We start from the raw sequence: 6,631 nt of genomic DNA on the forward strand, positions 1-6,631 counted from the left end.
AGAGAGAGAGAGAGAGAGAGAGAGAAAGTTGAAGGAAGAACAGCTAGAAGGAACGTCGATCGATTTCGACCACGTTTCGAAGGGAGGGTGGTATTGGTTGCGTTAACTTTTCGCGAGGGTGAAGAAGAAGGAGAAGAAAAGGAAAGGAAAGACAGAGAGAGAGAGAAAATAAGAAGAAGTGATGGGGAGGGGGTGAGGGCTGTAGACGAGCCTTACCAAGCTAATTTCGAGACAATGAGAGCCCACGGTCGGCGGCTTTATTTTCTCATAAAACAGAAAGGGTGGTAAAAGGGTGAGAGGGTAGTAGAAAAGGAAGGAAGGAAGGAAGGAAGAAATGTTGTGTTGGAACTCTAGGTAAAGCAAAAACGAGAGAGTGAGTGAATGAGTGAGAGTGAGTGAGAGTGAATGAGAAAGTGTGTGCGAAGGGAAAGGAAGGGCGACTAATCTAATATCGAAGGAAAATTACGCATAAAGGATGCAAATCCTTCAGGTCTGGTGGGGATCCCCCTAACTCTCGGTAGCGCGTCTCGTGGCGCGTCCTAATAAACTCCTTTCATTAGAGGCACCTTCCGCAGCACACGGCGAATGAACAAACTGGTGCAGTCGTAACATCGGCTTTGGCGACAGCTGTGGGACGAAGCGTATGGTAGTTGGTTCCCCCTTTTCCCATCTCTTATCCTTTCGCTACAACCTCTCTATTTCCATCTCTTTCTCTCATTCTATTTCTATTTCTATCTTTATCTGTCCTACGTATATGTATATATATATATATCTGTCTATCTATCTATCTATTTCTCTTTTACTCCTTTCTCTCGCGGTTTCTCTGCAAACCCTGACTCAAACAGGATTCGTGTACACGCACGTTGCACGCTAGACATAAAGTATACGTTTGTATATGTGTCGAAAACGTGCTCGCATTTATATATATATATATATATATATATATGTGTGTGTGTGTATGTGCGTATAAACGCGTACGAGTAAAATAGAAAGAGAAAAGGGGTGTCTTTCCTCGCGAACGTGTACAATCGAATAGGGAGAAAAGGGTTGGTGCATCGCGTGCAAAAGAGTTCCTCGTACCGTTTGTCGCCAGCCACCGAGCAAATATCAAACAAACGGGAATGGTATAGGGTCAGGACCTCGACGTTTTAATTACCGTTGTTTAGCCGCAACGCGGAAACGCGCGAATCTGGACACTCGTCCTTGAATCCTCTCTCTCTCTCTCATTCACTACCACTATCTATTTCTCTCTTACTTTTTTTTTGTCGAATTCCATTCCGTCGGTTTGCCATCAACCTTTCTCTCTCTCTTTCTCTCTTTCTCTTTTACTAGTATCCCCTAATTTTCCCTTTCTCTCTTACCAACTGTAACGTAGGTACAAACGAACAGAACTGAACTAAATGTATATATGTGTTAGTACGTTTCTATATATATAACTATACCTATCTCTACGTATAGACCCATACGAATATATATATATATATATACGAACACGGGCAATGGCAATCGCGTGGCACGAGTTCGTTATCACCGTGCCATGCGAGTGCGCGCGAATTTGTCAGCCGAAGCGTGGAAACGCCGAGATATTATATTCGACGGGGAAAGCCGCCAGCTACCGAGCATGATTACACTCGAGTCTTCCCTCTTTCTCTCTCTCTCTCTCTGCAGCCTCCCTCATACACATATACACGCATACATTGCACTATATAACTTCAATTGAGATAGAGAGAGAGAGAATTACGAGCCACGGGCAATCTTTGAGATTGCTTCTGTCGTCGTTGTCGTCTTCGTCGTCTTCGTCTGAAGTTTCTACACCCACCCGCACCCCCTCCCCCTCAACCCTTTTGCTTCTATCTTGTTCGTCTTCCCTGTCTCAGCTTGTGTCGGTCGCGAATCCGAAGAGACAAGTGTCAGATACCGACCGAAATCGTGCGTGAAACGAACTGTCTCCTTCTTTCTCTCTCTCTCTCTCTCTCTCCCACACTTACTCTTTGACACGCCGAACTAAATTCAGGACAATGTTCCCATCTATGCAGATCTGTTTGCACGTTTAATGACCGTGAGTGATATTCGCGTTTAATAGATCGCAACGTTTCATTTTTTTTATTTATATTTAATCTGTTCGAAATTATCTCAAGTTGGATCTAATTGATTTCATCTTATATATATATATAAGACTATAACTCTTATCATTTAGTGAGGATAATCAATAAACCAAAATTTGTTTTTCTGAAAAGCAAAAAATTCAAATTGCTGTTTATTATGTACATTATATAATTATATTAATTACTATATATAAATACCCGTTACCTGAAAACCAAAAAAACGACAATTAAAGTTTATTATTTCCACTTACTCTATACAGTTTACTTATTTATACTTATAATAAATATTCTTTATTCTTTCTCACATGTGCTTTATTTTATACTCTCAGTTTATCTTTGTCTATCAGTCGCCACTTATTTCTACCTTCCGATGTTATCAATCATTCCGTTTAACGAGAACTCCTTGAAGTGCGACAACACACATCAAAGGAATACATTTCCTTTACATATATATTCGAATTTTTTTATTTGTAATATTTATCGATTCGAAGAATAATTGTTTACGATAATGAATATATCAATCGGCATGAATCATTCTGATGCAACGCGAATACGTATTATCGTTGTTGTCTTGTAAAAATGACGTTTTTGTTGTTGTTGTCGTTGTTGTTGTTGTTTTTCTTCTTATTTTCTTTTATACGATGTTTCGTCTGATTCTGGCACTGCAGAATGGAAGAATAAAACGATTATAAAATCTCTTAGAGCTCTGTGAAAGTTATACGTTATACGTTCGTAAGAATCCATAAGACCTTGCCTACGTTCGCACATTTGTCATAACCTCGGGCAATCTTCCAGGACCCTTTCGTCTCTCTTTTCTACTCTTCTTAGAAGTTTCTACGAGAGTACCCAACCCTACCTAACCCTCTGGCACAATTTCCTTCGACGGTGGGAGACCCTCCCCGACCATTCTTTCCGACACGTTCCGCATAGAAATTAGCTACATCCTATTAATAATTATTTCACACATCCAATAGAACTATAATAACGATATAATGGTGTTACATTCGGGAATAATCAGAATCAAAATATACGCGTAAGTATAACGATTATATTAAAAGTTGTTTTCCTTTTTTTAAATTGAATAAATAAACAATTAAAAAAGACTACAGGGAATAAAGCTCGTGATACGTAAACGAAATATTAGAAACGTTTAAATAAACGTGACCGATTGTTTAAGAGTTCGATTTACAAACTGTAACACCCAGTGCAAAAGTGTAACATCTTCTAACGTAACAAAACAAAATACCATTTAATATATAAGTTTCCTATTCAGTAAAAAGAAAAAAAGAAAAAAGTAGAAGCCTTTTCTCGAATCTTTTCCAATCCAACAACGATAAATACTTCTTTATAGTAAATAATTTGAGAACAAAAATAAAAGTCGAGATGATAAAAACGACTCTTGAAAGAACCACACGTCCAAAAAAAAAAAAGAAAGGAAAGAAAGAGACGAAAATAATTAAATTATTCTACTCGTTCTTCTCTTCTCATCTTTCTAAGAAAAAAAAAAAAAAAGAAAAAGAAAAAGTATAAGAAAAAGATTTCCGAGATAAAGGTGGAAATACCGAGGAGAATTGTCTCGTAGTTGGTAGTATAGGGTAAAAGAGGAAAGTCCCGTGCGATCGTCGAATTCTGAAAATTATGAGGAGGAGAAGGAAGAGAGGAAAGAAGAAAGGAAGAAGAGGAAAGGGGAACGACGCCTTCGGGAACTAAGAGGAGAAGGGATGAGAAGGAGGAGGAGGGTTGCGGTTCGTTCGTGGCACGTCCTGTTGAGATGTCCCAGATGCGACGTTTACAGGACGCCTCAGGGATGTTACCTCTTGGATCATAGCTGGACATTTCGCGTTAGATTCGACCAGCTAGCTAGCTAGCTACCCCTAGACGTGGTTGGATTATTCGAAATGCGCTAAGTGAGCCCCGCAACTTAGGACCCGAAACGTGACGAGATCGCTACAATTCCAGATATACGTTATCCTTTCTTCTTTTCTTTTATTTCTTCTTCCTGTTGTCATTATTTTATCATCGTGTTCTTCTTCTTCTTCCTGTTCCTCTTTTTTTTCCCCTCTTCTTCTTCTTTTTATTTCTTAGCTATCCTTTTTTCTCTTTTTTGTTTTCTTTACCCCTAACGGGAGAAAATTGAATAAACTAAACGGCGATAAAGTTACATCTTTTACTCTCCCCCTTAGTGTCACGAGTTTAGTCGTTCGTGTCTCCCAAACGTAATTCATCTTAGGAGAAGGAAATTGTGGACACGTCGGGAAATCTGTCGTCTGGTGGTAGCCGGTATAATGCGCAACACTATACTACAGCTACTAACATATGTATCCGCCCGTTTCCTGGTTTAACAGATGTTCATTTCAAAACTTTCTTCTTTACTGCTTCATATATATTATATATTTCATAACTTCATATATTATATACATATATATATATATTTCTTTTTTATCTACGAATAGAAAATATCGTGGAATAATTGTACGAAAGGTATACTCTCCTATTCGTTTCCATTTCTACGTAGAAAGAAAGAAAGAAAGAACCTTCAATGACGAAGTTCTTTTCTATTTTAATTTTACATATAGAATAGAGCCCTTTTTTCTACGAAACACAATTTTTTTTTCCTTTATACCGTCATACAAGTTTCTTTCAAATGAAACTTTTTTATATATTATATATATATATATATATATATATATCTATATAATATAATATAAAGGAAAAAAAATAAAAAAGAAAGGAATATCACTTTACAGTGTAATTCTAAGCTTAATGATATTTTCCCAACTCCCTTCTTTTCCCTAATTCTACTCGCTTTTAAAAAAAAAGAAAAATACAAAATGAGAGAAGAGATTATTAAGGAAAACGAGCGTAGTTGAGTTTTTGATATAATCACGATAAGGTTGGTGCAACGTGGTTAATCCGTCTGCTCGGATTAAATTCAATCTAGTAATTAGAAACATCCCTTCGCGCTGCAATAGCTGACATTTTAATAAGAACGAACGAAGTATCTCTCGTTGAATAACTTAGGTATTACCACCGTCATTCTTCCTTCTCTCACTCTCTCTCTCTCTCTCTCTCTCTCTCTCTCATTCTTCATTCCTTTTCGATTTCTCGTTTGACACTTCATTACCCTGAAATAACTAATTTCTATCTGGTAACGAGGTGCCGGCCGTTAAAGTCCGTGACATTTGTAATACTGTTGGTTAATGATATCCATAGCGTACAGGCAACAGACACATTCAAATACGTGTACGTGTTTTATAAGTCGACTCGAGACATATATATATATATATATATATATATATATATATTTAATATATCTATCTTTCTTGTTCTTTCATAAACTCTAACTTTATTTCTCTCTTTCACTTTCCAAGGGTTCGTATTCTCGTTCTTATTATCGTGAAGAGACCGTGGCACACAACCAACCAACCAGCCGCTTGATCTCGAACGAACGTAGGAACGAACGATTTCTCCTCTCGTCCTTCGTGATTAGCCCGTCTGGCTTTCATAGTAGTTATAAATAATGCATATTCGATGGCCGATGCGCTTGCTCATAAATTATACATAAATCGATCCCGTCATTGATATCTATCCTTTAGATTTTTATAGCCTACGAACCGCGGGATATAAAAAATCTAGAAAAATAAATATAAAAAAAAGAGAGAGAGAGAGAGAGAAACTCTCCAAGAGGGAGAGAGAAGGAATGAGGGGCCGGGTGGGAGGGAGGGAGTTAGAGAGAGAATATCATTTTTTGTAGCATCAATTTTAACGAGGTTACACTTTTAACGGGTTAAAAGTCAAATTTATTTACGCGCATATTTTTTTATTTTTCCTTTTTTTTTGTCGAAACGTAGAGAGACAGAGAGAGAGAGAAAGAGAGACACGCTGTATATAGAAAGAATTATCTTTCCAATTTATAATAATTATTAACGGCGAATGAATTTTATCAATTTGTTATTAAAAAATGGAAAGACTGTATAACGAATAAATAATGGAATTTAACAAAAAAAAAAAAAAAAAAAAAAAAGAAAAAACAAATTGATTTACGAGAAGAACACGGGAAATAATTTTTCTTCCTGCTGCTCACCCCCCCCCCACTCGATTCTATGGGGAAACTATATCCGAAGATAAATAAAAAAAGAAATGAGAGTCTAATGGTGTATAGGAGAAATAGGAAGAAATGTAGGAAGAAGAGGAGGAGGAGGAGACAGAGGGGTCATGGGAATGGGGAGAGAGTGTGAACAAAAAAACATATATATATACATATATAGAAAAAAAAGGTTGGATCGCAAACGCAGGACAATTACCGAGCCGTGTCCCTCGCAATTTTTCGGCGCGATTCTCTTGAATTTTAACGAGGAACGGAGTTCCGTTGAGCCCTCATCGAATATAAACAAATCTCTTTGAGAGTGGTCAAAGGTGGTCCGGCCACTATGGTTCACTGCTCGGGCAAAGTTCATCAATATTCATGTAATTAGCGTAGAGGAAAGTTTACAACAAAAATGACGTTGAAATTACTAGATTAATAG

The sequence above is a fragment of the Polistes canadensis genome, unplaced genomic scaffold (genome assembly GCF_001313835.1).
Source record: "Polistes canadensis isolate GaletaPanama2010 unplaced genomic scaffold, ASM131383v1 scaffold_82, whole genome shotgun sequence".
Lineage (NCBI taxonomy): Eukaryota > Metazoa > Arthropoda > Insecta > Hymenoptera > Vespidae > Polistes > Polistes canadensis.